The sequence below is a fragment of the Trichomycterus rosablanca genome, unplaced genomic scaffold (assembly GCF_030014385.1).
Source record: "Trichomycterus rosablanca isolate fTriRos1 unplaced genomic scaffold, fTriRos1.hap1 scaffold_285, whole genome shotgun sequence".
Classification (NCBI taxonomy): Eukaryota; Metazoa; Chordata; class Actinopteri; order Siluriformes; family Trichomycteridae; genus Trichomycterus; species Trichomycterus rosablanca.
Genome location: NW_026947113.1, coordinates 27,755 through 38,987, shown reverse-complemented (window position 1 = coordinate 38,987; position 11,233 = coordinate 27,755). Strand labels below are relative to the sequence as shown.

The 11,233-nt window shown below is 39.5% G+C and overlaps 1 long non-coding RNA gene across 1 annotated transcript; it reads left to right on the top strand.

Annotated features, from left to right (window-relative positions):
- The first annotated feature begins 6,763 nt into the window (after positions 1 to 6,763).
- Positions 6,764 to 8,180, top strand: LOC134307516 (uncharacterized). Its single transcript, XR_010009979.1, has 3 exons — positions 6,764 to 7,000; positions 7,606 to 7,739; positions 7,895 to 8,180. It is a non-coding gene; the product is annotated as an uncharacterized LOC134307516 (long non-coding RNA).
- The last annotated feature ends 3,053 nt before the right edge of the window (positions 8,181 to 11,233 follow it).

Genomic DNA, 11,233 nt, shown 5'->3' with positions numbered 1-11,233 from the left:
AAGAATTTATTTGTAAATTTTGGTGGAAAATAAGTATTTGGTCAAAAACAAAAGTTCAACTCAATACTTTGTAACATAATCTTTGTTGGCAATGACAGAGGCCAAACATTTCCTGTAAGTCTTCACCAGGTTTGCACACACTGTAGCTGCTATTTTGGCCCATTCCTCCATGCAGATCTCCTCTAGAGCAGTGATGTTTTGGGGCAACACAGACTTTCAACTCCCTCCACAAATTTTCTATGGGATTGAGGTCTGGAGACTGGCTAGGCCACTCCAGGACCTGGAAATGCTTTTTACGCAGCCACTCCTTTGTTGCCCGAGCGGTGTGTTTGGGATCATTGTCATGCTGGAAGACCAAGCCACGTTCCATCTTCAATGCTCTCATTGATGGAAGGAGGTTTTGGCTTAAAATCTCACGATACATGGCCCCATTCATTCTTCCCTTAACACGGATCAGTCATCCTGTCCCCTTTGCAGAAAAACAGCCCCAAAGCATGATGTTTCCACCCCCATACTTCACAGTAGGTATGGTGCAACTCAGGATTCTGCTTCCTCCAAACACGACGAGTTGAGTTTTTACCAAAAAGTTCCATTTTGGTTTCATCTGACCACATGATATTCTCCCAATCCTCTTCTGGATCATCCATATGCTCTCTGGCAAACTTCAGACGGGCCTGGGCATGTACTGGCTTAAGCAGGGGGACACGCCTGGCACTGCAGGATTTGAGTCCCTCTCGGCGTAGTGTGTTACTGATGGTAGCCTTTGTTACTTTGGTCCCAGCTTTCTGCAGGTCATTCATCAGGTCCCTCCGTGTAGTTCTGGCATTTTTGCTCACCATTCTCATGATCATTTTGACCCCATGGGATGAGCCCCAGATCGAGGGAGATTATCAATGGTCTTGTATGTCTTCCATTTTCTTACAATTGCTCCCACAGTTGATTTATTCACACCAACCTGCTTGCCTATTGTAGATTCACTCTTCCCAGCCTGGTGCAGGTCTACAATTTTCTTTTGTCTTGGCCATGGTTGAGTTTGGAGTCTGACTGTTTGAGACTTTGGACAGGTGTCTTTTATACAGATAACGAGGTCAAACAGGTGCCATTAATACAGGTAACGAGTGGAGGACAGAAGAGCTTCTTAAAGAAGAAGTTACAGGTCTGTGAGAGCCAGAAATCTTGCTTGTTTGTTATCGACCAAATACTTATTTTCCACCATAATTTACAAATAAATTCTTTAAAAATCCTACAATGTGATTTCCTGAATTTTTTTTTCTCATTTTGTCTCTCATAGTTGAAGTGTAGCTATGATGAAAATTACAGACCTCTTTCTAAGTAGGAGAACCTGCACAATCAGTGGTTGACTAAATACTTTTTGGCCCCACTGTACATGTTTTGGCTCAAATTATAAAAAGACTGACAGAAAATCACCAGCGTGTTCACACTGAAGAGAAAAACCACAGAGGATACCAAGTTATAAAGTGTTTGAGGTGTTATTGTGCTTGTAACACTGTGGCTGTGCTCAAAAACCTATAGTGAGCTGCCTTGCTGTCTTACTGCCTACACAGGCAGCTGCCTCAGTAGAGAGGATTCTAATATGTCGATGACAAATAAGTCAGGTTATTCGAACGCAATACTTAGACAGCGTCTTGCCATTAAAACCAATGGCTTGAGGTAGCACAACGTGAGCCATGCTTATTTTTCTGTGAGAGACAAGATTGTGCAATGAATTTTGGGATTGCCTACATCACTGAGGACGCTTGCGATGCTCACTCATTCCCGAGTCAAAATAACATTAAAATATTAAGATACGGCGCGTCCGGTAACGTCGTCTACCCGAATGGCAGCCTAGAATACTTGCTTCTCCGAAAACCAAAGAACTCGCCCCATTCAACCATCTAAATTAACCTATACTCGATAACACAGAGCGGGGCAGGAATGGAAAAAAAGCACATGAACAAAAAAAGCACCGCTGAAAAATCTGCAAGCGATGAAAATGCAGAAAACAACTCATCTACCCATGCACATGATGAAGAAGCTAATGCTAAGGCTTAATCACATGAAGCAGCAAGTTTAGCGAGAGTGCTAGAAAAAATAAGAGACTTTCGCAAAGACGCAAAACAGCAGTTATGGGATATTAAATCTGAGCTTGCTCTCATCAATCATAAAATAGCAGAAGCAGAGACACGAATTGAGAAGACGTAAATATGGAGCAGGTAGTAGGCAAGCTGATAAAAATAGTGACTCAACAAGAGAACAAACTAATCAATCAGGAAGGGAGATCCCGGAGAGAGAACTTCCGGATATACATTTAAGTATATATTTTCATGGGACAACACTGACAAAATGACACTTTGACACAATGAAAAGTAGTCTGTGTGCAGCTTATATAACAGTGTAAATTTATTCTTCCCTCAAAATAACTCAATATACAGCCATTAATGTCTAAACCACCGGCAACAAAAGTGAGTACACCCCTTAGTGAAAGTTCCTGAAGTGTCAATATTTTGTGTGGCCACCATTATTTCCCAGAACTGCATTAACTCTCCTGGGCATGGAGTTTACCAGAGCTTCACAGGTTGCCACTGGAATGCTTTTCCACTCCTCCATGACGACATCACAGAGCTGGCGGATATTCGAGACTTTGCGCTCCTCCACCTTCCGCTTCAGGATGCCCCAAAGATGTTCTATTGGGTTTAGGTCTGGAGACATGCTTGGCCAGTCCATCACCTTTACCCTCAGCCTCTTCAATAAAGCAGTGGTCGTCTTAGAGGTGTGTTTGGGGTCATTATCATGCTGGAACACTGCCCTGCGACCCAGTTTCCGGAGGGAGGGGATCATGCTTTGCTTCAGTATTTCACAGTACATATTGGAGTTCATGTGTCCCTCAATGAAATGTAACTCCCCAACACCTGCTGCACTCATGCAGCCCCAGACCATGGCATTCCCACCACCATGCTTGACTGTAGGCATGACACACTTATCTTTGTACTCCTCACCTGATTGCCGCCACACATGCTTGAGACCATCTGAACCAAACAAATTAATCTTGGTCTCATCAGACCATAGGACATGGTTTCAGAAATCCATGTCCTTTGTTGACATGTCTTCAGCAAACTGTTTGCGGGCTTTCTTGTGTAGAGACTTCAGAAGAGGCTTCCTTCTGGGGTGACAGCCATGCAGACCAATTTGATGTAGTGTGAGGCGTATGGTCTGAGCACTGACAGGCTGACCCCCCACCTTTTCAATCTCTGCAGCAATGCTGACAGCACTCCTGCGCCTATCTTTCAAAGACAGCAGTTGGATGTGACGCTGAGCACGTGCACTCAGCTTCTTTGGACGACCAACGTGAGGTCTGTTCTGAGTTGACCCTGCTCTTTTAAAACGCTGGATGATCTTGGCCACTGTGCTGCAGCTCAGTTTCAGGGTGTTGGCAATCTTCTTTTAGCCTTGGCCATCTTCATGTAGCGCAACAATTCGTCTTTTAAGATCCTCAGAGAGTTCTTTGCCATGAGGTGCCATGTTGGAACTTTCAGTGACCAGTATGAGAGAGTGTGAGAGCTGTACTACTAATTTGAACACACCTGCTCCCTATGCACACCCGAGACCTAGTAACACTAGCGAGTCACATGACATTTTGGAGGGAAAATGACAAGCAGTGCTCAATTTGGACATTTAGGGGTGTAGTCTCTTAGGGGTGTACTCACTTTTGTTGCCGGTGGTTTAGACATTAATGGCTGTATATTGAGTTATTTTGAGGGAAGAATAAATTTACACTGTTATATAAGCTGCACACAGACTACTTTTCATTGTGTCAAAGTGTCATTTTGTCAGTGTTGTCCCATGAAAAGATATACTTAAATATCTGCAGAAATGTGAGGGGTGTACTCACTTTTGTGATACACTGTACATGTATAATGTCCCAGAGGGAGCGGAAGTGGAATTTATAGTGAAGTTACTTCGGGAAACGCTCGAGCTCCCCGCGACCACTCAGCTGGATATTGAGAGAGCGCACCACGCACTCACCCCGAGACCCCCCGAGAGTAACGAGGACAAGCCACGGTTGATAATAATTCAATTTCTCAGATACAAAACTAAAGAAGAGCTTCTTCACAAGGTATGGGGACAGAAAAGGGTGAATTTGAACGAGAGGCCAATATATTTTGATCAGGTCTACCCTCCAGCAGTACTACAGAAATGTAAAGAATACTCTGCAGTGAAAAATCCACTACCAAACATCGTTGCCTGCTAAACTACGTGTGTTCTATGAGGATGAGACGCAGCTGTACCACACTGTGGAGGAGGTGACTAAAGATATGAGAGACAGAGGCTTCCCTATCAACGTGACCACATCAAAAGAGTCCCTGGCTGAACAGTTATTTCGGTCAATGTGGGAGATGGTGGGAGGGAGGAAACAGCAGCGAGCATGCAAAGAGCGAGGACAAAATATCAGAGAGAGACGCGTTTAGAAGACAGATAAAGATATACTTTATTTGTCACATATACATATACAGGTGTACAGTACAATAAAATTCTTTCTTCAGAGCGCAGGGTCAGCCATCGTACGGCACCCCTGGAGTAAACAGTGACTTGCTCAAGGACCCACCAATGGCTGCATAGCAGAGCCCCCCATCTTCCGGTTGATAGCCCAAAGCTCTATCCACTACGCTACCACTGTCCCTGAAGACAGCCCCCTTAGGGGAATAAAATCACTACATAAGAAAACAAACACACTGTTTAAAGTAGCTGGATTGATTGACATATGGAGAAATCTATTTCCTACCAGAAGAGATTATACTCATTACTCTGCTCCACATTCCCTTTACACAAGGACAGACTATTTTATAACATTTGGAAAAGATAAAGACAATATAGATTCTTGTGGAATAGGAACAATAGATGTGACCACCAATATATTTATATGTTAATTTTGAGATGCAACCAGGAAATAATACTTGGAAACTTAATACAAGCCTACTCAATGACCCTTGTTTCAAATCACAAATTAAAAGAGAGATCAAAGAATATTTGGAAATCGATGACATTGGAGAGATCTCACCACCCTTTCTGTAGGATACCTTAAAGCAGACATGTCCAAAGTCCGGCCCGGATAGGATTTAATCCGGCCCGCGTCTTCTGTCTTGAATTTACATTTTCAGCAGACACTTTTATCCAAAGCGACCTACAGTTATGACTGAACACAATTTTTGAACAATTGAGGGTTAAGGGTCTTGCTCAGGGGTCCAACAGTGGCAACTCAGCGATGGTGGGGCTTGAACCGGCAACCTTTTGATTACTAGTCCAGTACCTTAATCACTGAGCTATTACTGCTCTTTGCATTACTTGTGGCCCGCCAGCACAGTCAAACAGAAAAAAATTAATTATCGTCGCTGTCTGATTAAAACACTTTTAGCGGTTTTTACTTTTTTATATGTGTTGATTGTGAGTATAAATCTCTGTCTGTCCATAGCAGCGAATATCAAAATGATTAATTAAAAGATTAATAAAATCACGCAACTTTTTTATAACGAGTATCTCCATTGGCTGCTAGACCTGTCCATCAAAACCATGTATCTCCTCCTCCTTCCCCTCCAGTACTGTGTGAGAAAGAAGTAAAACTTGTTTACTGCGTGATGTTTCATCTCTACAGTTTATTCAGGTTATTTAATCTCATGGTCATATACATGATTTATATTTGTGATGTTTGTAGTTTTTTAAAAACACATTTGTATCTGATATTTATATTGACTAATTGACTGTATTTATTAACACAATTGAACTTTTTTATAGCAGTAAATAACTTGATTTACAAAGTAAAGATAATGTCTGGTAACTTCACTGTTTCAGGTATTTATAGGTTTTTAAATGATAATTTAGAACAGTATTTCAAAATCATGTTTCTGCACATTACAGTATTAAAAGGTTTTCTTAATAGATCTATGAAATAATAGTTTCTGTGTTTTAATGCTTTATTATGAGAGGCCGTGTAGGCCATAATTCTAAGTTGAATTCTCTCACACACACCATCATACTCTCACACACACACCATCATACTCTCACACACACACCATCATACTCTCACACACACACCATCATACTCTCTCACACACACCATCATACTCTCACACACACACCATCATACTCTCACACACACACCATCATACTCTCACACACACACCATCATACTCTCACACACACACACCATCATACTCTCTCACACACACCATCATACTCTCACACACACACCATCATACTCTCTCACACACACCATCATACTCTCACACACACACCATCATACTCTCATACATGGTTTACTATACTCTTTCACATATACTACAATACCCACTTACAACTATAATCACACTTTCTTTTATTTACTATTATACTCTCATACACACAGCACTATTCTCTCGTGCACATATAACTATAGCTATGTAAAACAAAGATCTACTGTATGTGTAAGAGAATATTATTATATGTAAGCGTAATAAATAGTGTATGTGAATGCAAATAATCATGTTTATGGAACAGAATGATAGTGAATGTAAGACAGAATGATAGTGCATGTGAATAAGAATAGCTGTATGTGTGAGAGAGTTTGATGGTGTGTGTGTGTGAGTATGATAGTGTGTGTGAGAGAGTTTGATTGATACGGAAACGAGTTTGATTGAAACGGAAGTAATATTAAATTCTCAGTACCTGATTGGTGGAAGACGCGGGATTTCACAGACATGTTCCGCCTTCCTCATTATTACTGATAGGAGAGGATAGTGGACCGAGAGAGAATCAATGGAGCATCGGCCTGTTAACATTTTAAACTTTTCCACCGCTGCCACATCCATGTCAGAAATGTGGATTTAAACCCGACAGCCCGACAGGAGTCTAAACGCGGCCGCGGAGGAAGAGATGCGGTGACGCTTTATATCCGAACCATCAGCCGAGTGCTGCGAGCTCCATATCAGCCTCAACCACAGAGAGCAGCGGCTCCAGAGTCAGGGGACAGGTGAGTTCACTACATCATTCACCTCTTCATTTAGCTTCTGATAGATTCGGGTTTAGATTGAGATATTTAATGAATATTCCTCTTTGTAAGGGACCGTCTGCAAATTACACGTTTTAAACGTTCTAGTAATGCCAAACTAAGTAAGTGAGTTCTCATAAAGCACATTTATAAGAAACTTTGTTTTGGAAGCTTTCTTAAAGAACAATAAATAAAATTACTTTATCGTTTTAATGGCTATAGTTGCTCCACATTAATGTGTCACTACATTCGAGTCGAATTACATGGAACTTTTGGACTCTTCCCTATGTAGGTCTTAATAAGTAAAATAAAATATAGATTCATTTTGTATACACAATCATAAACAAGCTGCTGCACATGGAAAGCTACAGACTTACAGTCTAACATTTCAAAATCTGTCTCAGTGCTCATTCTAACTTAGTCACTTGTACTATTAAAGTTTGTTATCTTTCTTTTATTACAGAAAATGTAATTCATTATAGATTGAGACCAAGCTCTCTTGAGTAACTGTTCTCTAAATATTTGATTGTATTGGGTGAATTGCTATAGACTGGTTTTGAAACTAAATTCAATTTTTGTGATTTCAGTATTGAACTTTTGATGGCATGAGGAAACAAACTGGTTTCACCAAAGTTGCACGAGGGCCAGAAACTAAATGGCTTCATGATTGACAATACATTTACATCAAAGGCAGTGTACATTAGACAATGACACATTTACGGTAAGTTATTTAAAAATAATGTAAGCAGTATGTTTATATTGCATATTATTAATAATAATAAGTCATTTGTAGCATTTAGATTTCATGGTTTGGCAATAGGCTAACCCCCAACATTTTCTAAATGCATTGTGTGTGTTTGTTTTGTTTGTTTTTAGTTTGTCACCACAGATTTAGAGGACAGTGGTGTGGAGGTTGACACGACAACAGCATCTAGTGACCACAGAAGTACCACACCAGTCATTGTATGACTACAAGGACTAAGGATACCTTAATCCACCTGAGTGACAGATTATTTGCTGTTGAGACTGTTCTGAAATATTTGGTTTCTGCATGCAACAATAAATAAGAAACATTTGTTTGCTTGGGACAAGATCTTTGTTAACCAGTATAATAGTGATTTCCTGACCTGTCCATAACTTGATAATAAATATCTAAATATTATATGGGGTGTCCTCGTTTTTTTTTGGTTTTTTTTTGTTTTTTTTTGTTTTTTTTAACATTACTGCATTGTTTCATTTATCAGAAATACATTATGACGTTTTAATTACTATCACAAATAACTCTAATAACCATAACTAATTTGGAATTTGAACATTGTAAATTCTTTGGCCAGTTGCACACCCGTGATGGAAGGCATGTCCATTTGGGTCCAGCACCTGCAGCGCATGCCAGTGCTGTTTTCTGATGTTGCAAGACTGTTGTCCTCCTAGCACGTACCTTTCATCTGCATTTGGGGTGATTTGAAGAATCTTATTAACAATGTCAGCCAAAGTCGCAGACATTGCTGTATGCTCTCTCTCTCACACACACACACACGTCAGTTAACCAATTTGAAGTTGCTATTTGTGCCTGTATAATTTCCTCCTGATGATTCCAAAGCATACAGCTATTCTTTAGCAACGAATTTCAAGAGACAAACCGAAGGTAATTTGTTTATGTAGGATGACCAGTTCTGATTGTTGGAGGTAATCTTGGAGAAAATATATCCCTATGTCTAATTTCTACTGATCTTGAGTTTTCCTATAATTTTTTTAGGGAACAAAAACATGCATAATGTGCCTCCAGTGTACCCAAACTTCATTGACTGTCACCTCCTTCTAACTGCGGGCTAATTAAAAGAAAGTAAAAAGTTGTCAGTGTTTATCCATTAAGCTCACAAAATAATATTTCCAGAATCATGCTGGTATGTCCCATGCTGTCAGTTTTCCTTTCAATGTTCTAAATGCATCTCATTGTGATGGACAAAAATAGTAAAACATGTCCTCCTCATTACCATTTATTTCCACAAACCAAAGTGACCTTGTAAAAAAGGTAGAAAGTAGAAATATCATGGCTAGTTCAACAAAGCTCAACAAAAGTGTAGTCATTGTTAAAAGGTCTGCTGCCAGATTTAAATGTTTTTTGTAGACCAATTTATGTGCAGGCTCTGTTCTTACAGCTGTAAGCCAATCTGACTTCCTGTCCTCCTTCCTGGCCTCCTTTTAACACCTTGATGGTGTGTGAGAGAGTATGATGGTGTGTGTGAGAGAGTATGATGGTGTGTGTGAGAGAGTATGATAGTGTGTGTGAGAGAGTATGATGGTGTGTGTGAGAGAGTATGATAGTGTGTGTGAGAGAGTATGATGGTGTGTGTGAGAGAGAATGATAGTGTGTGTGAGAGAGTATGATGGTGTGTGTGAGAGAGTATGATGGTGTGTGTGTGAGAGTATGATGGTGTGTGTGAGAGAGTATGATGGTGTGTGTGAGAGAGTATGATGGTGTGTGTGAGAGAGTATGATAGTGTGTGAGAGAGTATGATGGTGTGTGTGAGAGAGTATGATGGTGTGTGTGAGAGAGTATGATAGTGTGTGTGAGAGAGTATGATGGTGTGTGTGAGAGAGTATGATAGTGTGTGTGAGAGAGTATGATGGTGTGTGTGAGAGAATTCAACTTAGAATTATGGCCTACACGGCCTCTCATACTTTATTAATGCACAATATTAGATTTTGATTATTTTGAAAGCATGATTTCTGAGTTAGCCAGATAACTTAAGCACAGTGTCAAGGATTGTTCAATATGAACGTCTTTTTTTCCTCTTTTGTCTTATGTATGCCAGGAAATACTCCAGAGGTAGCCATTGTTATAGTTTATACCCAAACCATGTTTGGCACCTGAATGCTTACATTTGTTTGTTGTTCGCTGTGTGAAAATAAAATGATTAAATAACAGCGTATTATATGCATAATTATAGTTTTTCTTTAAATACCACCCCCCCCCCCATTTGTATCTCCCAGTCTAGTCATGTCCAATTACCCTGATTACGCACAAACTGGCCTGTTACGCCGATGACATTCTAATTTTCCTAGAGCAACCAACTCACTCATTACCCCATCTGATGCAGACATTTGAACAATATATCGACTATCTGGTTATAAGATTAATGCAAATAAAACTCTTTCATTCAACTATAACCCACCAGGAGTGATTAAAAATAGATACCCCCTGACATGGCATACAGAATATTTTAAATACTTTGGTATTAACATTCCAAAAGACCTTACAAAACTCTCAGAAGAAGAAGATATACTTTGTCACATATACATATACAGCACAATGGAATTCTTTCTTCACATATCCCACCTTGTTTGGAAGCTGGGGTCAGAGCGCAGGGTCAGATAACAACAATGAACCTGTTTTCTTCCTTTCATCTGAACATGATTTGTGCCAATTAATGATCATAATCAACTGTTGATATCACCTGTTTGAAATCATGACATTACTTAGTTGTTTTTTTTTTAATTATTACTAGCCCTAAATGTTCCTGTTCCAACGTTTTTAGAATGTGAGTCGATGTAAATGTAAGAAACACTGCATCTATTTTATTTGCATTTTCTATACTGTCCCATTTTTTTATTTGGGTAGTATATTTCAATAACAAAAAAATAATTTTGGCATAATTAATCTAAAGCAAAACTCAAGAGAGTTTAACAAAACGTGTGGCACTTTTATCCCTTTAATGATCTGTTCAACCATTATTTTAAATCAAAATATTTGAGTAAAATAAGCTGTATTTAAATCATCGTTTTTGGGCTGTATCTACTCCCTGAATGGCACGTGTTAAACAACAAAAAAAACGTTTGCACATGCGCATTAATGTGTTTAACCACCGTCTAACTTACAGGCGCAGATTCACCGAACCAGCTGCAGTCCGTCACACATCTCACATCATTTACCTTCATTCTGTAGTAACGAGGAACCAATTTACATACAGCGAATGTAACAGAGTAAAAGTACACAATTACTTTAGAAGATGTAGTGGAGTAAAAGTGAAAGTTGCCGAAAATTTTTATACTCCAGTAAAGTACAAGTACTTCAAAAAACTACTTAAGTACTGTAACGAAGTATTATTACCTCGTTACTATACACCACTGCTAGAATATAACTATCAGCCTATAAACGAAAGAAGAATTACGGAGGACGTTACAAGATGTAAACTAATTCTTTTGATTAGTTTC